We start from the raw sequence: 21,988 nt of genomic DNA on the forward strand, positions 1-21,988 counted from the left end.
GGGGAAGCTGGGTTCCAGTATTAACTCTCATTTACTTGCTGTAGAACGACGGGAAACCAAGAAAAGTAATTTTTAACTTTCTTTGTTTTGCCAAGAGTTCCTCAATTAACAGGAAGTATTTTTACAAGAAACATGGCTTTGTTTGGAAAGCAAATGGTAGTTGTAAGGAAAGTGATGAGGATGAGCAACTCCAGACATGGTAGTCAGTGAGGGTGGGTGGGCGGTGTCACTCGAAAAATGACAGCTCTGGATTTTAAGTGCCAGCCTAACACCATGTTCCTACATTTGAAAGACTGTTAAGATCAAATAAAACATTTGAGTGCAACATATTCTTTTTTAAATTCTAAATGATCTATTTTTCCCGTGTTTTAAATGATCAGCTGCTTCATTTAAATGAACTTGATAGAAACATGTCTTCTAATAAAAACTGCATTATGCTTTTCCATAACTTCTGACTTGAGTGAGCTCAGCACTGGGCTCAGAACGATATTAATTTAAAAAGAGAAAAAAAGATAGGACGTAATGAGCTGTAAAAAGACTGTAAGTCTGGAAAGAATAACACTGAAAGATACTTAATATAGGGCCAATTATTTGACTGGCACTTGGATCTTGCCTTTTGTAATAACTTCAACAAAGAAAGAAATTTCAACATAGAGATTTTCTCTACAGTATATATGGCATACATGAGAATACAGGATAACAGTTTCAAGCCAGGATATCTCCAGACACACATATAATCTGTAGAGTCTCTAGGCAAGTGTTAAAATACCCTGATACATAAATAACACAGGGTGTTAAAACACCATGATACATAATGGGCTAATACAGGTTAAAAGAGTATCTGGAACAAATAAATATTAACTATTATTATCAGTAATAATAATATTGTTATTGCATTGGGTATCAGAAAAACATTGGCAATATATTAGAATGCATTAAATAAACCCAGAAATGAATACATGATGATGTAATCTATATTTACAATAGCTATGAAAAGGTATTTTATTAAAAGGCTTATGCAAAAGTTACTGTTTGGAGAACTCCCAAAAGATGTGTCACAGACCATGTCTCTTCTTCTGGGCAAACCAGAACACATAATAAAGAGGTGGAGAGTGATATTCTAGGGCTGTTCGATGATGAATTGAAATCTGTTTCCTGAAATAACTTGAACAAGACTGTCTCATATGTTGCATTTCAATAAAACTATGATGCATTATTATTGACAGAAAAAAAAATACTGCCAATAAAAGCATGACATGGCCAGGTGGTGGCACTTAATAGCTAGACCCTGGTGGGCGTAACTAAGATGGGCTGGGGGCAGGGGAGCAGGGGTGTGATCTGCAGAAAGCTCTGAGGCTGGTTAACTGAATACGGCATTTCCAGAGGCAACATGGATGGGCAGCCCACAAAGCACACTCAATTTGTACCAAGAAAAGAAATCAAGAGACCATGAGCATAAAACCGAGAGCAGCCACTGCCATAAAGTCTGATTCCTCGTTCAGTTTCCTGGCCTAAGCCGGTTTTGAGACCTGGAACCCCCTCGAGGAGGAAGAGTTGGACCTCTGCAGGAATCGCATAGATCTTAGAGAGAGGGCAAACTGCCACAAGCTCAAAAAATCAGTAACTTCCATTGCTACCACCACCCCAGACATGGTCATTTTTCCTAGAGCTAATTCTCATGGCTCCTATTATGTGACATGTGGCCACTGGTTTTATGAAAATCTTTGTTTTCATTCTTATTAGATAGGAGGGTCAAACACAATGAACCTGAACATCATATAGAACATGGAATAGCACTTACATACAGTTCTGTCTCACAGGGATGCTAACACCTTTGCCTTCTTCCATAATGTAGTCCAAAGAGACCTGGGCCACCTGAACTTCCCTCAGCCCATCCCATCAAACCACTGTACAGATGACATCCAGCAAATTGGATGGATTGGATGGGATGGCCAAGAAGTGGAAACACCTTGGAGCCCTTGATAGGACACATGAGCTTCAGAGGGTGATAACTGAACCCTACGAAGACCCAGGAGACACCCATGTCAGTGGGTTATTTGAAGTTCCAATGGCCCAGGGGCATGTTGGGACGCCCCATCAAATAAAGGGAAATGGTTGCATCTTGCACCTCTTGTAACCAAGATGGAAGCATGGTTTCTGGTAAGCCTCTTTGGGTTCTGAAAACTCCACACCTGGGAGCACAACTCAAACCTTACAGTGGACGGGGGGTCTCCAAAGGCCATGGTCACCTTTGTGTGGGGCTCAGAGCAGGAAAAGGCTCTGCACGTGCAGCTAAGGTGCAAGCAGCCCTGCCATTCGCTCCATGTGGCCCAACGACTGCATGGCATCAGAGTGGTGGGAGAGACACCCTTTAGGGTTTACGGCGGAACTCAGTGGCTGGATCACAATGCGAATCTCTAGAGTTCTGGAGCACAGCCATGCCATCTGAATCAAGGAACTACACACCTTTTGTGAAAGAATACACAGAATGCCACCAGTCCCTGGTAGAGAAGGACCACATGGGGACCATGGACCATGAGGCACAAATGCCTATTCTGAGCTGGGTTCCATCCACCCACCAAGTCACAGGGGTGGGTGTGCCCTGCAATAAGCCCTCCTAGATAGACGTGGCATGCTAAGGCTCAAGCTCCTGGCAAGGTTAGGTCACAGACACCAGGCCACCTGCCAGGATTGTCCGCCACTTCCTCCCTCAGCTCACCCCTGGGATTTGAGGGGACTCCCCAACAGCTGGCGAGGTAGAAACCATGGAGAACTTGGTCCATGATTATTAGACCTCCTAATTCTCTAAAATTGAGCCTCAGCATATCCCAGTTTACATCTCATTATTACTTTGTTTGAGGCCCTCATCTAGACTTTTTCCCCAAAATGTTCAAATGCAAACATAATAAATGTGATGCACACACTTGATGCCTGAATTCAAAGCACCCAGAAAGCATAAGCAATTACGGCTTGCTTGATTTCAATGCTGCAAAATCTATCCCCTAAAACCTCCACACAGTTGCTAAGAGAATGATCACCCCTACCTTACCATTTTCTTGTAAATGAAATTTATCAAGAGCAACTGCTGTCACGATAATGAGAGCAAGGGGAAATTTTGTGAGAGGAGCTCTTAATTTAGAGACCACCCTGTCACTTTTAAATGATCTTCCGTTGGCCTCCAACACAATGGTAGCTTAAAAAAAAGAAAAAGAAAAAGAAAAAAAATCAAACATGAAAGGCAAGTTCAGAATCATCTAGAGAATATTTTAAATATGAAAAATAATCCTGGCTCTCTTGACAGCTTCTTTCTGAAATGTCAGCAAGCATCGTTGTGCAGAAGACCAAGTCATCATTCAGGGTGAAGGGGAAAATGATCACACATTAAACTGAGGGCAAAAGAGAAAAGAGGGAAATGCTCAAATTCTCTTTGCTTCAGCATGAGTTGAAAAAAAAATCTCCACATTGTCAAAAGAAGAATTGGAGGCAAAATTTCTGTGAACTATAGCCAAGGTGAGCATATATTTTTCAGATTTTTTTCAACAACTTCCACGAAAATATAAAAGGTGCAGTCGCTTTTCATAGAGAGTGTGGATGATTTATCTACTCAATTAGACTTGGTCTCTGGGGCCACCGGAGCAGAGGATGAGCCCCAAGCTGTGCCCTCCATCGCCCAACTTAGCTCCAAAGAAGAAAATTTCTCCTCTGTGCTGTGATTAGGGCTTTGAAAGTTATTAAACTGATGAGCCCTGCCGTGGGAGTACCAGCGGCCACGCACAATTTTAGCGAATGCCCAGACTCATGGAGAGAATGGCCGCTGGGGCATATTTCCGGGGAGGAAGTGGCTGCGTGCTCTGACCCGGGAGCAGTTCTTCCTAATGATCCTGGCCGCGTCCCCTGGTTTTTCCCTCATGAGATCAGGCAATGAAACCATGGAAGGTGGTAACGGGGTGACGGACTTCAAGAGCCAGCGCTGAGGCTTACCCCACCTCCCTGAGACCTCAAAGCTTTTTCTGAAGTCTAATCCTGGGAAACATTTTCATTATTCCAGAAGATGCCCTTATTGGCTCTTAGAGGAATCAGAAAAAAACCTTAAACCTCATAGAAGTGTGGCTGGAGCTGATTTCTGTCTGATTTCAGGGCTGCACCCCGTCCCCTTCTTCATATTTGAATTTCACCTTTTCAGATCTCTTTTACTCCTTCCTAGTAGAAGTAAGGCTTTAAGATTGAACAGTTACTTAACTTTTATTTACATTAACTTATCAAATTTTTCTCTGACAGCAGGTTAGAACGATGAGCTCATAAGTAACTTGGGACCTTGTCAGGATGCCCAAAGAGGTAAAAGAATGTTGGAAGTGGAGATTAAGGGCATTTTGCAGGCTTCATAGTTTTTGGAGAACTGGCCCTATAAGAAATGTGGCATTGCTTGGGCCTAGACTACAGTCATGCTCATGACAATATTTCTGTCAATGATGGACTGCATGGACAACAGTGGGCCCATAATTCTAATGGAGCATATATGGAAACCTGGTATATAACACTTGATATTGGCAGTGCAGATCAAGTAGAGGAAATGATTGATATTCAGTCATGGTGCTGGGACAGTTGGTTTTTCATATAAAAAATATACATAAATAAGCATAAATACTACCTAGACTTGTGAGAGTACAGTCTATGATGTTCAAATAACAAAATAGCCCAGTGAGACATTCTCAAAACATAACCCATTTGCTAAGTGACACATGACTATATTATTAAATGGAAAGAGTCAAAAAAAGCATTAATAGAGAAATACTCAAAACTTAATTTTTATCATATTGGTTAATTCAAATTTTATCTTTGAGTAGCCAATAATGTCATCTTTCTCACATTTTTTTTCCATCTGGTCATCTCTTCCTAGCTTTCAAGAAGCAAACTGGTGATCTTTCGCCTACAAATTACATTATCCTGAGTGGGTTACTCTAAATGCCTTTAGACCACTTTAAAAGCATAGATGATTCTATTTTTTAATAACTGCCTTAAAGAAGTGTTAGTGTGTGTACAGGGCTGTGAAGACTCCTTTGAGTCTTTAGGGGCCTTCCTGATTCTTTCCAGCCTGTAAAAGAATTAAATATCTTTCAAAACAGCAGAGAAGTCACGGTAAGAAATAACTCAGCATTTTTTTTTAAAAAGGCATAAACCATACAAACTGAACTGGAATATTTTTAAAAATGAACTAAAATGGTGTATGAGCACACTCAAAATTTTGCATTTTAGCTGTTATATTAACAGTTTGGGATTCACTGCAGACTTGTCTGTTTCTGATAAGGATTGGGGGAATATCTCTGTTCTTTATAATCCACTTCTAGAAAGCCTTAACATTACAAGTAAAATGCAAAGCTCCAACTCTAAATACTCACAGTTTCAACCAGACAAAGATGTCATTGCCCACCTAACATGGTGTAATTAATCCCTTTTCATTTTCCCTGTCTACACAGTACAATATAACTATGGGTTGTCCAACACCTCCCGACTTCCACAGGTGGGCAATTATTATGGTAATTAACACTTATGGAAATTACCCGAACCAACCCATCCTGCATTACGAAAGGAGAAGGTGCTGTTTGGCTGTGCATTTAGCTGTATGCATGTGTGTCTGCGTGTGCATGCACAGGTGTGTGTGTCTGTGCATGTCTGGTGTCTAACACGCATGCGTGCACTCCATATTAAAGAAACAGATTTGGGTTGCTTTCTTTCAAATCTGAGTTTCTGAGAGTATTGTATGTTCAGAAAGAGAACTGCATCTGTTCGAAACTCAGTCAGATAAACAAATATTTAAATGTAAGCAATGTTGGGAAGATTGCTTTAAGCACTGAAGCAGAGCTTCGCATTTAGGAGGAGAAAACAGGGGGCCAGAGTCAATGCAACTGACTAGAGATTACTGAAGCAGGAGGCTCAGGGACACACAGTGAACTCATCCCTAAGGCTTCTGTAGACACAGACTGCAGCTTATTGACTTGCTGGGTTCACTCGTAATTGAGGGAAGATGACTTCACCAATACACACCAGAACTCAGCCTCCGAGAATCCTCAAAGTGAAGCATGTTTCCCATTTCCAGACCGTCCCACTGGCTCTCCCATGAGCACCTCCCTTCCTGTTCTCTTTTCTTGGTAACATGGACTTATTTCCTATTTAAAGTCAATTCTGATGCACTATGCATTTTTCCACATTAATCACTCCAGTCTCATTGGACTTTGGACTCTGTGACACCAAGATGAGATGGATAGTGAATAGAATGGCAGAAACAGATTTTAAAAATTTTCAACTAAAAATAATTACATTAAAACTTAGATAAATAAAAAAGATTTTGTGTTCTCATTCAGGAAATCAATTTTATATACAATGTAAGGGAGGGTTGCTTGAAATGTGTTTTGTGTAAAACAGACTTAGGGATTTTAAGCAATTGTAAGGGCAAGACAAGCCCGGATGAGATGCGGGGATCTGGAACAAGAAGTTCATTGCCACACCTCGGGCTTACTCGCATGCACCTCCTTATGAAAAAGCTCCCCTCTCAGAGGTCCTCATGGATCCAACGGCATCCTACATGTTCACATCATATTCAAAACATTTATTTGTCTCCAGAACAATAGCCTGTCTGATGCATATGCCTCTTGCAAAAAAAAAGGGGCATCTCTTTCTCTTACCACACACATCCCATCCCTAAACTCATAGCCAACAGGCTGAAAAATTCTGGGGTAGACTTGTATGATGGGGATGAGTTCACCACGTCACTCCACCTACACCCATCCGCACTTAGAAGTGAGGCATGCTTTCACTGACCTGAGGATGCACTGCAGATACAGAGCCCAGTGCAAAGGAAAACCGTGAGGCCTCTCATCCAAAAATTATTAAGAACTTCAGGACCATGACAGAAGAAAGAGCAAGTGGCTTCTGAGCACACTCAGGTCTCGTGCCCATGAAGCCAGCCCCTTGCACGAGCAAGCCCAGTTAAATTCATCCAAGTCTGGCTTAGAAGAGAACAGACCAATGCCAATGGATTTATAGGGTATACTCATGAATGAAAATAACATTTGTGTTATTTTTCTTCTTGAGGTCATTTCATTCAGTTGTTTTCTTTTGAAATATACATAATATAAAATTTACCATGTTAACCATTTTTAAGTGTATGATTCAGTGGCATTCATTGTATTCGCAAAGTCATTCAACCATCACCACCCCCCAATCACAGAATGTTATAGCTTGAAAACTCAAGCGCTATCTCCGTTAAACAATTACCCCCCCATTTCCCCTCACCCCAGCCCTGGCAAACACCATTCTATTTTCTGTTTTTATGAATTTCACTACTCTATGTATCTATTGTAAGTGAAATCTTAAGAGATTTTACTGATGTATTTCACTGAACATCATGTCTTCAAGATGCATCCATGTTGTAGAATGTGCCAAAATGCCCTTCCTTTTTAAGGCTGAATAATATTCCACTGTGTGTATATATTACAGTTTGTTTATTCATTCACCTATCCATGGACAAAGGATGCTTCAACGCTTTGGCAACTGTAAATAATACTGCTATGAACATGGATGTGCAATGTCTTTGTGAGTCCCTGCTCTTAGTTCTTTTAGGTATATACCCTAAAATGGAACTGTTGAATCTTACAGTAATCCTAAGATTTACTCTTTTGAAAGGCTGCCGTACTCTTTCCACAACAGCACAGTTTTATAAAGAATGGGTTGTTTAATTTCAGGTATTCTTGAATTGTCTAGTTTTTGTTCTGCAATTTATTTATAGTTTTACTCCACTGTGATCAATGTAATGCCTTGTATAATATCAATATTTTTAGATTTATTAAGACTTATTTTGTAGTCTAGCATATGGTGAATCTTGGAAAATGTCCCTGTGCACTTGAGAAAAATGTGTATTCTACTGTTACAATTGTGTATTCTACAAAATGTGTATTCTACTGTTACTATTGTTCATCCCCACCAACGGTATACAAGCATTCCGATTTTGTCACATCCTCAACAACAATTTTTTTTCTTTTTTTTACTAATACTCAACCTAATCAGTGTAAAGTGGCATTTCATTATGGGGTTGATTTGCATTTGCCCAGTGATTAGTGATGTTCAGCATCTTTTCATGTGTTTATCAGCCATTTGTATGCCTTTGCAGAAAGGTCTTTTCAAATATTTTTCCAGTTTTGAAATTAGAATTTTTTTGTTGTTAAACTGTAGGATTTAGCTATGGGTTTAGCAATGGGTTTTTCATATATGACCATAATTGTGTTGAGGTAATTTTCTTCTATTCTTAGTTGATTGAGTGTTTTATCATGAAAGGGTGCTAAATTTTCTCAAATTTTTTTTCTGCATCAATTGATCATGTGTTTGTGTACGTTTTCATTCTATTAAGGCAGTACACTAAGTTGATTGATTTTCATGTATTGAATCATTCTTGCATCCCAAGAGTAAATCATACTTGGCTGTGGCTTATAATGCTTTTAATATACAGTCAGATATAATTTTCTAATATTCTGTTGAGGATTTTTGCATCAAGTTCATAACAGATATTGGTGTGTAATTTTATTGCAGGGTCTTTGGCTGGCTGCAGTGTCAGAGTAACACCTCATAGATGAGTCATGAAGGGTTCCTTCTGTTGCATTTGTTAGACAAGTTTGGGGAGGGCTGGTGTTAATTCTTTTTCAAATATTTGGTGGAATCCACCAGTGCAGCCATTTGATCATGATCTTTTCTTTGTTAGGAGGCTTTTGATTATTGGTTCGATTATTTGTTGTCTAATTTCTTGGTGTACAAATGTCCATAGTACTTTTTAAAATTTCTTACATTTCTGTAAAATCAGTAGGAATGTCCACTCTTCCCTTTCTGACTTTAGTCACTTTAAGTTTCTTTCATTTTTACTTAGTCATTCTGGCCAATGGTTTGTCAAATTTGTTGCTCTTTTCCAAGAATGAATTCTTAGTTTCATTGATGTTTTGTATTGCTTTTAATTCCCTATTTTATTTATTTCTGCTCTAATCTTTATTATTTCCTTCTTTCTGCTAGCATTGAATTTAGGTTGTTCTTTCTCTAAAAGCTAAGTAGTTGATTTGAGATCTTTCTTCTTCTTCGGTGCAGTTTACTGCCACACAGTGGCTTTCCATTCACTGTATCCTACATATTTTGGTGTGTTATGCTTTTATTTTTGTTTGTCTCACGGTATTTTCTAAATTTCCTTGTGATTTCTTGTTAGGCCCACTGTTTTTATAAAGAATGGGTTATTTAATTTCACGTATTCTTGAATTGTCTTGTTTTTGTTCTGCAATTTATTTATAGTTTTACTCTACTGTGATCAATGTAATGCCTTGTATAATATCAACATTTTTAGATTTATTAAGACTTGTTTTGTAGTCTAGCGTATGGTGAATCTTGGAAAATGTCCCTGTGCACTTGAGAAAAATGTGTATTCTACTGTTACAAAGTGGAGTGTTCTGTGTATGTCTCTTAGAACCACATGCTCTATAGTGTTGTTATTCAATGTTTTTATTAATCTCCTGTCTTTTTTTCTATTCATTATTAAACAGCTGTCTATTTCTCCTTTACAATTATGGAAATGTTTGCATTATATGTTTTAGATCTCTGGTGTTTGCTGCATATAGGTTTATAATTATTATATCTTATTGTTGTATTAAAGCTTTTATTAATATATAAGGTCCTTCTTTGTCTCTTGTAATGGTTTTGACTTAAAGTTGATTTTGTCTGATATTAGTACAGTCATGTCCACCCACTTCTGGTTACCATTTGCATAAAATACATATAGTTCCATTTTTTTCAACCTATATACCCTTAAATTCAAAGTGAGTCTATTATAAATGCCATATAATTGGATCCTATTTTGTCATCCCTTCTTGCAATCCATGAATTTGGATTGAGGAGTTTAATCTGTTCACATTTAAAGTAATCACTGGTAGGAAAGGAATTACTTTTGCCATTTTGTTATTTGTTTTATTTCTTACTATTTTTTGCATATTACTTTTTTGCCTCAATTACTGGCAAAATTAATTCAGTTAATTTTTTATAGTGACATGCTTTTATTTACTTTTCACCTCTTTTTGCGTATATTCTGTAATATTTTTTGTGGTTCCAGTATGTATTTTATATAATATGCTAAAGTTACAGTAATCTAACTTGAATTGATACTAAGTTTACCTCAATTGCATTCAACTCTTCTTCACAGCTCTGTTTCCCCATTTTGTAATTGGTGTCACAAGTCACATCTTTTTGTTGTGTACCCATTAACACATAATTATTTGTATGTATTCGTCTTTTAAACCCTGTGGAAAATGTAAAGAGTGGCATTACAAACCAAAAATTATAATAATACTGTTTTCCTATATATCTTTTAAAGTATTTACCTTTAATGGAGAACTATATATTTTTACATGGTTTCATGTTCCAGTTTAACATTCTTTTGTTTTTACTTGACCTTACATTTATTGTAAGGTCATTTCAGTGTTAATAAACTGTCTGGGAATGACTTAATATGCCCCTCATTTTTAAATGACAGTTTTGCTAGGTATAAAAGCATCAGTTGACAGGTTTTGTTTTTTTTTTTTTCCAGAACTCTGTGTCATCTCACTGCCTTCTGGCAGCAAGGTTTCTGCTAAGAAATGTGCTTATTGTCTTATTGGGAATCCCTTGAATGTGAGAAGCCACTTTTGCTCTGTGAAGATTCTCTTTTTGCCTTTGTCTTTTATCACACTGATTATAATATGTCCCAATGTGGGTCTCTTTGAATTTATCCTATTGGAATTCATTGAGTTTCTTGGGTTTGTGTATCTATATCTCCTTATATTTGGAAAATTGACAGCCAGTATTTTTTATTTTATTTTATTTTTTTGAGACAGAGTCTTATTCTGTCACCCAGGCTGGAGCAGAGTGGTATGGTCTCAGTTCACTGTAACTTCTGCCTCCCAGGTTCAAATGATTCTCCTGCTTCAATCGCCTGAATAGCTGAGATTACACACTCCCACCACCATGCGTGGCTAATTTTTGTATATTTAGTAGAGGCAAGGTTTCACTATGTTGACCAGGCTAGTCTCAAACTCCTGACCTCAAGTGATCCACCTACCTCAGCATCCCAAAGTGTTGGGATTACAGCAATGAGCCACCATGCCAGCTATATTTTCAAAGAATCCCTCTGCCCACTGCTCCTCTCTTTTCTTTCTGGGACTCCAAAAATACAATAATTGGTTCACTTCATTATGTCCCATATGTTTCTTAGAATCTGTTCACTTTTTAAAATTCTTTTCTTATTCTTTCTCTTCAGGCATGATCATTTCAAATAACTTGTTTTCAAGTTCATGGATTATTTCTTCTGCCTATTCAGACCGGATGTTGAACCCCTCCAGGGATGTTTGCAAAGCAGTTTAACTTTTCACCTCCAGAATTTCTAATTTTTTTTGTAATTTATATCTCTTTGTTGATATTTTCATTTTCTGTAGATACAGTTTTCATGATTTATTTTAGCTCTTCGTCTGTGTTTTCCTTTAGCTCTTTGAGTACATTTAAGATCATGGTTTTAAAGTCTTTGTCTTCCATGTTTAAAGCCTATGTTTCTTTAGATATATTTTAGACACATTTCATTCTCTAGATAGGCCATGTTTCCCTGTTTCTTTGTATGCTTTGTGATGTTTTGTGGAAAACTGGATGTTTGACAAAACAGTCAGCAGTCACTTCTCCCAGGTTTTGCAAAACTGATGTGGAAATTCTGCAAAACTTAATTAATCAGCAGGCCTCTGAGCCTTGAGAACAGCCTGGGATGAAGGCCCAGTGTCTTCTCCAGCCTCTTTTGGGCATGTGTCTTCCCTGGGTCTGTGAGTGTGCTTTTTCCCAGTTCCTCCATAAATATGGCTGCTTTAAAAGTCTTTATTTCTCTAAAATAAAGACTTACCCTGCTTCTTCTCAATGCCTTAGGTGTTTTGTTTTATTTCTCTGTGTGCAGTCTCTGGCTTGCAGACATTTGTAGGTCTCCCATCCTCCAGATGTTTGCGTCCACCACAGCAGCTGCCACTGCCTTCCACAGGGTCCAATCTGACATCCAAGCTCTGCTGGCATTTCTGTCTGATTTGCAAGTCAGGCAAGACGGAAAACAGTCCCTCAGGAACACCACGGAGTCCTGAATATTGGAAACAAATTCCACTGTGCTCTTTCCATCTTGGGCAATTGGACCACTTCCTCCTAACTACACTAAGTAGAATAAAAATGCCTCAAAATTTTCTCCCATTTGAACATTCTTTTTCCTTAATTGTGTAACCATTTGGTTGCTGTAAATCTTTTGCTGGCTTCCAGAGCTCCTTTAAAGTTATTGTAGTCAATCTCTAGTTGATTATTTAATTTTCATGGGGGAATGAAAGCCTGGAACTTCCTGGTCTACCATCCTGCTAACAACATTTCAAATGATCATTTTCACAAAGTATTGTGGTAATTTGCTATTTAGTAACAAATAATAGACACGATAGTCTTCGGAGAAATGAAACACTTGACTTTTGAAGAATTTTCTGGTTTTTCATTGCACAGGTGTGTGAGAAAAAAGACCCCAGAGGTATCATGGCCACTCTCTTCACATGGTATGGCATCAAATCAGCTGAGACCAGGGATACCCTCCCTCTAGTGGAGTGAACAGCAGGTCTCAGTGTTCTGAAAGGACCCAGGTGCTATCAGGTATGATATGCAAGATTCCAGCTGCAAGATGCCAGTCACCACTACCCAGCCTCCCTTCTAAGCACCCTGCCGTGCCTAACCCCTTGTTTTAACCCATTTTCACACTACTGATGAAGACACACCTGAGACTGAGCAACTGACAAAAGAAAGAGGTTTAATGGACTTACAGCTCCATGTGACTGGGGAGGCCTCACAATCATGGTGGAAGGTGAAAGGCATGTCTTACATGGTGTCAGACAAGAGAAGAGAGCTTGTGCAGGGAAACTCCCCTTGTCAAAACCATCAGATCTCATGAGACTCATTCACCATCAGGAGAAAAGCACAGGAAAGACCCATCCCCATGATTCAATTACCTTCCACTGGGTCCCTCTCACAACATGTGGGAAGTGTGGGAGCTAAAATTCAAGGTGAGATTTGGGTGGGGACACAGCCAAACCACATCACCCTTCCTTGACCTACTTCTCCAGAGCATGGCAATAGAGTGAGGACCACACGCATCCAGCTCCTGACCTGCTGTGAGCCCCAGCCTGCTATGTGCTGCCTCTGAAGCCTGCCCAAGGCCCTGGCTCAAGAAACTTCCTTCAAACCATCTTTATGATTCCAGTGAAAGTTACCTTTTAATACACCCAGCTCATGGATTTCCTCTTCATCATGCTGTGGGCTGAAGTATGGAAAAGTGATCAGTCATGTAAAACCGAAATCTCTTCCTTTCTGAATTACATCACCCACCTAAGCCCCTCCCTCCTCCAACCCGCTAGCATTGATTCACTGATTCAGCAAAAGTCCTCCAAGTGTGTGCTGGCAATGGGTACAGCGGAGGATGAGAAGCAGTAAAGCAAGGTGGTGGTGTAACACATTCAGGTAATCACAAACTGTGCATGCTTCCTTTTCAGCTCTGCCACTTCCTCTGAGTTGGGAAGACACGAAGAGTCAAAGTTCTTTGTATCATTCAATCAAAATAGAAGAAGTGCTGCCTGCACAAATTTTGAGGGATCATTACATGGAAAAACAAAAACAAAAATTAAAAAAATGTAAACTTATGAACAGACTACAGGCAAATCTCAGAGATATTCCAGGTTTGGCTCCAGAACACTACAATAAAGTCAATATCACAATAAAATGAGTCACATACATTTTTTGGCTTCCTTGTGCATATATAAGTTATATTTACACCACACTGTAGTCAATTAAGTGTGCAATACCATTATGCCTTTAAAAAGTACATATCTTAATTTTAAAATACTGTATTGCTAAAAATTGCTGACAAAGTGAGCACATGATGTTGGAGAAGGGTCTGCATAAATCTTCACTTGGTAAAATATGAATTATCTCTGAAATTCAATAAAGCAAAATACAATACAATAAAGTATGCCTGTAAGTGGCCTGCAGTAACAGTCAATAAATGTGGTTGTCATTCTTATTAAGACAAGATTTCTGCCTTTACGAACTTTCATTGAGTAGGCTCTAGACATTAATCAAATAATTATGAATATAATGAATGCTGCTTCCAATGGGGAAAAAGAGTGCTGTGTCCTCATGGGACATTATAGGGCTCAAGAGAGCTGCAAACTAACCTTCCTCTGCCCACACTTGAAGCCCATTGTTCAATAAGGGAATCAGCAGCTGGATGTCTAACACTGGTAAAATTTATATGGAAAACATACCTCATACCTGTAGACAAGTGTACTTTTCAATACTTAATTCTGGAATGAGATGGACTTAGTCAACCTATCTCAGGCTCCTCTGGACCCAGGCAAGAAGCTCTGGAAGCCCCCGTGGCTTTGAGGAGCAGAAACAGAAGCTCCTTCCTGCAGGCAGCTCATTCCTAGTAAGAGGGGAAGGGAACAGCATCCATGTTTACATCCCTTCCATACTCACCGAGTGGATGCTCCTGCCCTAACAGGAAGCAGTGAGGCAGGGGTGAGGAAGAGAGTGTAGACACACCTACAGCATTGGCCTCATGGAGAGAACATCTCACCATTGCTTAATTCATTTCACTTAGCCCTTCAGAGGATCGTGAAAGGATGTGGGCAGAGCAAATCATCTTGGTTTCGGCACCTGGAACACAGTTCATCTCGTCTCTGAACTGGGATCATCAAATAAATCAGAGCTGTCCTACCAGGAGGTTACTTCGGGCTCCATGTTACCACATCTGGCGGGGAGCCAATGTGTGATTGACAGTGGGCTCTAACAGTGTGGGGGTTCTCTCTCCCCACAGGCAGCATTTTCAGTTTTGTGCTGTGATGGCTTCCACAGCCTCTCACAGGGAATTGCTCAGAACTAGGAAGGTGGCTTCCTTAAGGATGTGTCCTCCTTCAACCGTAACTAACTAATCCACAGTCCACTGGAGACTCAGGATGGAGACTGGCACTTGAGCACATGAATCTAACATAAAGCCTCCACACTTCCTTCCTTGGCACATAATGGAGAATGGAATGGGGGGCAGCAACTCTGTCCCTGACCAGCTGCCCTGGCTTAAACCGTGTGGGGCAAATCTCACTAACACAGGGAACATTGCAATGGTCTTATAGTTTAAAACTAGCAAACTTTGTTTGATCTCTGAAAGGCCCTATAGTTGGAAAGCCTTTTTTCACCCCCTAAAGTCAAATCTCTGCCTGTGCCTCTGTTCCCTGCTTAGGAAAAGATGAGCCAGTGCCACCCAAAATCAGCACTCTAACCAGCTCCATGCCCATTTTGCAGTAAGGCTACCAGGAATCATTCCTATGTGATCAAAGTTGCCACAAACTGCAATATTGTTTAAGGTAAAAATTTTCATTGACCAGTGTCTGCAGTCCACACCACCACTGTGCACCAGCTACTTGTGCCAATGCCAGTCACTGTGAACCATAAGGTCAAAATGCTCTGGGACCAATAAAGCCTTAATTTCCAGGCCTTTTTTTTTTTTTTTTTCCAGACAGAGTCTTGTTCTGTCACCCAGGCTGAAATGCAGTGGTGCGATCTCGGCTCACTGCAACCTCTACCTCCCAGGTTCAAGTGATTCTCCTGCCTCAGCCTTCCAAGTAGCTGGGGTTACAGGCGCCCACCACCACACCAGGCTAATTTTTGTATTTTTAGTAGAGACGGGGTTTAGCCATGTTGGCCAAGCTGGTCTCGAACTCCTGTCCTCAAGTGATCCGCCCTCCTCAGCCTCCAAAAGTGCTGGGATTACAGGAATGCGCCACTGCACCCCGCCAATTTCCTGGCTTTGATTTGTTTCTAAAACGTGTACTTCTTAGTGTGTCTCAATGCTCTTAGTCAACGCATAAGGAAGAAAGTATCAGAGGGGAAGGAGCTGCCCCCTAACACAGAGGGCATCACAGAGCTGGAAGAGCTCGCTGAAGCGCCCAGCAGCAGGGGCAAATAGGGCAGCTCCGTCACCCCAAAGGATCTCAGTCCCAGTTCATCAACCCCTCGGCTAGAGAGGAACAGTGAATGGAAGGGGATAGCGCCTCTCATTCAGATGCTAGGTCCAGTGGATGGGCCTTTAATCTATTTCTCTATTATACATAGTCACCGATATATCTGTGGCATTCAATAATCATTATCATTGCAATAACTAGTTTAACGATGCAATCTTGAAATAACCGACTCTTGGAACGCCATTTCAGCTTCAAGACCAATAGAGAGCTAAATTGAGTGGTATTTCTAAGTTGACAAAAGAAAAATTTAATTAAAACTATAAGTGACCTTCAAATGTCAGAAGTAAATAAAATGATAACAACCACATTTTTGACAGCTGTCACCAGCTAATGGGAATGCCATAAAAACTCATGATCAGGGAGCACTGGCATATCCAATGTGTTCTGGACTCATCACCATAAATTTTATCAGATAAGTGCTCAACCCGATAATAATCTTACATCAATGCACTGAATTAGCCTCAGCTACACTGATAGAAAGACAGGTAGGGTAAAGGATCATCTCCATAACAATGACAACCTTCCATGCTGACAAATAGCTGGAAGAATGGCAATCATTTGCATAAAAGGAAAAGCAAAGAGCTTCAATGACATGATAACGGAGCCTCATGCCATTTGCATTCTGTGACCTTCCTTCTTTTTTAATTTGGGGTATTTTTTTTCTGATGTGCTCAGATGATTTCACATACGCTCACGTGCACACACACGTATGTGAATAAAGGAAAATACAACTCATACAGGCTTCTCCCTCTAAAGGAGGGAAGATACATCTGTGCTAGCATGTACAAGGTTAGCTCTTCTAAAACATGCTGTCATCTGGACATGCAGAATTTTAAACCTTCCAGCTGATCCAGCTGGACAGTGACTGGCTTTGCTGCTGAGGAGTCACAGAGACGCTCAACAGGATTGAGACTGCTAACTGATTTTGCTGCTTTGTTGAATACAGCAAACCCTCCTGCCTCACAGTTTCTCAATTTCAAGTATTCTCTCGCATAACACCAAAGCAATGCTATAAGGAATACTAACAAATATGGCCATCATGCAGACACGTTGCCCAAACTTGTACTTGTTTTATAAATATTTTATAAGAATAAATTAAATGTTTGAGGAAAATATTGAAAACATTTTCCACCAAAAGGAGAAAAACAAGTAGTTCCAACATTAAATATAGTGTGTTATTTAAAATAATTGTTGATAATTTCAAGCTGATACATGTAAGAACATTGTATCCATATAAATAGTATGCATGATACTTTGGATTATAATAATCTGTAGAGGTAACATTGGGGCTTAGACCAATCGTCCAATCCAGTGTGGCCTCTATTTTTTATAGACATGCTACAAATTGTTTTTACACTTTTAAATGATATATGTCTTCCTACACAGCACCTTACACTTTGCCTCTTGGTTGTCAAAGCCTAAAATATTTGCCATCTAGCTCTTGACTGAACAATATCGCTGACTTCTCTGATGAAGAACAAAGAATTGTACACAAACATGACATCAAATTCTGCATGCAAGTGGTTTCAGTGTCTAGTGTGTAGGGCAAATGGTCCCTAATGTGTGCATATAAACGCCTTGGAAAACTGACAAACATTTCCGTCCTAATACACATCAGGACATTAAGGGTCTTCATCTGATATTAAGGGTCCTAGTGAGACCTTAAGGGTCATGCCATATGCATAAATTTCAATTTCTTATAAAAATATATTAAAACTAGAAATGTGGCTGGGTGCAATGGCTCACGCCTGTAACCCCAGGACTTTGGGATGCCGAGGCAGGTGGATCATGAGGTCAGGAGATTGAGATCATCCTGGCTAACACGGTAAAACCCTGTGTCTACTAAAAATACGAAACATTAGCCAGGCATGGTGGCGGGTGCCTGTAGTCCCAGCTACTTGGAAGGCTGAGGCAGAAGAATGGCGTGAACCCGGGAGGCAGAGCTTTCAGTGAGCCGAGATCACATTACTGCACTCCAGCCTGGTCAACAGAGTGAGACACCATCTCAAAAAAAAAAAAAAAAAAAAGTAAAAATGTGAAGTTAACTTGTGATACACACAATCGGAGTGCATCTGCAGAGACTGGGCTGTGTAGGCTGTACATGCAGAAGGAAGAGGCTCTGTATACAAGTCTGTGGCATGGGGAAAACGTAAATTTAGCTTTTCCTTGAAACTCAAAGACCTTCTTTTTTCCTATTTTATATCCTGAGAGAATTTCTGCCGTGTTACATTTTCCCAGAACCGAAAGGACCATGACATTGTTTCATAAGTACACAATTTTGTTTATGTATTTTTGACTTTTTCTTATGATGTTGACCATTCCAAAAATATCTCTTTTTTTGGTGAAGTTAGAGTGAATTGAGCTTGGGCTTCCACTTCTGTACTTTTCTAACATGCCAAGAATATCTTTATCATCACATTTGCCACGTTGATCTGTCACTGTTTTCATCTTTGCCGTCGGCTGGGATGCTTGAAGGAGAGGCCCGTGACTCATCGCGTTCTGTCACTTTGGTGCCTGGAATACTGTAACCACTCAATAAATATTAATTGCTATTATAATGATTACCATTGCTGTTATCAGTGTTATTCTTCTCCACTGTAGCATTGCTATGATCCAGATGAGGTTTTTGAAGCAACTTCACGCTTCGCATTTCAGGGACAGAATCATTTAGAAGCAAACATGTTTTAGCCTTCTTTAAAACAAAAGAAAAAGGGCATGCTTCTTCTGTGCTTGTCTGGAAGGCAAAAAACATTGAAGCTCCAAAGTTTTCTGAAGAAACAACTGCAGACAAAGACCTTGCTACAATCCGATTTGATTAGTGTTGACATTAGCTAGAGGGGAAGACCGAGGACGTGACCAGGGAGTGAAATACAAGTTTGGCCTGGTGCTTCCCTAACTAATATGCAGTTAGAGCTATGCCCTATGAAGACCATTAAATAAGACTTGGCTAAAAATACTTTCAGGTAGTACTTGCTTTCATGCACTAAGGAAGCAAAAGGGTAACTACAATAATAATAATTATTTTACATATATGTATATACTACTTTTTGAGCCGGAGTCTCATTCTGTTGCCCAGGCTGGAGCACAATGGCACAATCTCAGCTCACTGCAACCTCCGCCTCCCGGGTTCAAGCGATTCTCCTGCCTCAGCCTCCCAAGTAGCTGGGATTACAGGTGCGCACCACCATGCCTGGCTAATTTTTGTGTTTGTTTTTTTTTTTTTTTTAATAGTGATGGGGTACAACCATGTTGGTCAGGCTGGTCTCAAACTCCTAACCACATGATCCGCACTCTTCCCAAAGTGCTGGTATTAGAGGCGTGAGTCACTGCACCTAGCCCAACAATAATATTTTTATTTTCATTGCCTAAAACAAGCAGTCCAGGTAGATTGTACTCATCTGCGTCTAAGAAAGTCAGTATAAATACTTACTTAAGTTTCCTCCCCTCTCTGAGGGGAGGGAACTTAGAGGATGGGTCAGGTGCAACAAACAACCATGGCACCCGTATGCCTGCGTAACAAACCTGCACATTCTGCACATGTATCCCAGAATGTAAAGTAAAATTAAAAAAAAAAAAAAAAGAATAGCTTTTAGCTGGATTGCAGTGCCTAGACCAGTGCCTAGCATGCATAGTAGGGGCTTAAAAATTATTTGTTGAATGAATGAATGGAAAAATTACATCCAATCTGAAAATTTTTAAAAAAATTCACTCTGGAAATTAATTTTGAATGACATATAAACAAATAAGTTATAATCCCAGATTTCTACTAAATTCAGAAAGAGTAGACAACACTTTTTTATTAGAATTATTGAGCGTAAGACCAGTAGATTTTTTTAAATTAAAAACATGAAGACGAAAAGTCTGCTCCTTCTGGCATCAAATATATCTGGAAGAAGATATTAAGTGGCTACAAGGTTGGAAAAGAGAAAGAAACTTAAGAAACAACTTACGTTTTGTATCTTCCTTGCATCAGCATGTGCTTTCCTCTGACTCTAAGGTGAAACCCTGAACCTGATAATTGGTTTCACTGCACTGATTGGATGCAGGATCCAGCAGGTGAGGCCGTGGCGCCACCCTGCCCGCCATGCTCCCAGCTAGAGCCCCACTAGGGACATGCTGATGCATTAGGCTATCCATGACGACACCACTTACCTTCCAGGCTAATGTGGACTCAGAGTCCTTCTTCAGCCTCTGACACTCCTTCATCTTGGGCCTAGAGTTGACATAAGGCATTTGGTTATGATTTTAGCCACAAAAGCTAGTAAAGGAGAGGAAGCAGACAGGTAACTAAAATTTATTATGAAGCCACTACATATGTACCAGGCAACTCTTAAATCCCAACCCCCCAATGCTTATCCATAGTAACATAGATATCTACATTGTGGTACGTGCACTCAATGGAATAGTAAGAAGTGGTGAGCATGAATACTCTGCCACATCCTGGGCACGGATAGTGACACTCACAGGAAGGGCCAGAGAAACCAGTGCAGAAGGGTGCATACTGTAGGCTCCGTTTACAAAAACAGGAATAGGGACATCATTACTCCATCCGTTAGATATTAGGCGGTGGTGAGGTGTCCTTGCGGTGGGCACGCCTGGAAAGGGACGTAAGAAATGCTTTTTGGCTGATAATAATCTCTGTCTTCCTCTAGGGCTGGTTACAAATGTTGTTCAGTTTGTGAAAGTTCTTTAAGTGATACACTAAAAAAATGGTACTGTTGAATTCTCTCAATTATACCTCAGGATTTTGGTGGATTTTATTATTTTCCTCCCCTCTTACCCCTATAATAGGGCCATCTGTCCCATTCTTGATCCTGTGGTTCACTTGCTGCCTTTAGGAGAGAAGATCTGCCACACAGATGCAGCACTTGGGCCACATGACTGGTTTGACCATTGGAAGAGGGTTGGGTGTTATATAAATTCTGCTCATGTAGAAGACGTCCACATGATGGCCTGGCTTGCTTGGCCTCTCTCCTCTTCTGCCTCCCTGCCACAAGACGGGTGAGATTCAGATCAGAATGCTCCTTTCCTCGAGTGCCAGAGCCCCACAAGAGCTGGGAACAGACCCACAATTTAGGGCAATTCACCAGTGAGCCTGGGCAGAGCTTCTGTCTGAAGCAGACCCATAGCCAACCCATGGTCCCCATGTAAAGTGAGTGAGAAATACATATAGATGTTGTCAAATGTCACTAAGATTTAGGTGTTGTTTGATACCAGAGGAAAGCAACCTAATGTAAAAAGTTGGTAATATGAATAGGATACTGATAAAACAAAGAGGCTAAAATGTTGAGATTGGCTTCAGGGCCAGACAAAATGTGGCAAAGAAACTAGTATTAGAACCTAAACACTGACAACCAAGCAACAGAAAAACATTTGGTAAAATTGTTATGGGTGCTAACCAGGAAGGTAGACACTGTACCCAATTGACTTATGGTTTTGGTTGAAGAGATTTTAAAAGGAGAGTATTATTGCTACAATTGTTCAATATCAGCCATAGTAGTTAAGGTACTCCAAGAAATATAAGCTCAGAAAAGAAGCCTATTTGCAAGAAGAGATACATGGAAAAGAAATTAGACTATTTGGAAATCCTGGGAATTTCATAATTGGAAAATGAAATTATTTATTATCTCTAATAAGAAAATAAAATTAAATGAATTTGGGAATTCTTTGAGTCAAAAAGTCTGGCTAAGATTCAAATACAGACACAAGATTAAAGCAAAGAGCAATTCAAGGGTCTAGCTCTTGTATCTTTGTTTAAGCATCTTTGTTTGAGGTGGTCCTCAGGAATTACTTTCCACTGGAAAAAAGCAGCTCAAGCATTACAGTCTTACAGAAGTCTGATAAAGTCAAGAAAACTATAA

Source organism: Pongo pygmaeus, chromosome 8 (genome assembly GCF_028885625.2).
Source record: "Pongo pygmaeus isolate AG05252 chromosome 8, NHGRI_mPonPyg2-v2.0_pri, whole genome shotgun sequence".
Taxonomy (NCBI): Eukaryota; Metazoa; Chordata; class Mammalia; order Primates; family Hominidae; genus Pongo; species Pongo pygmaeus.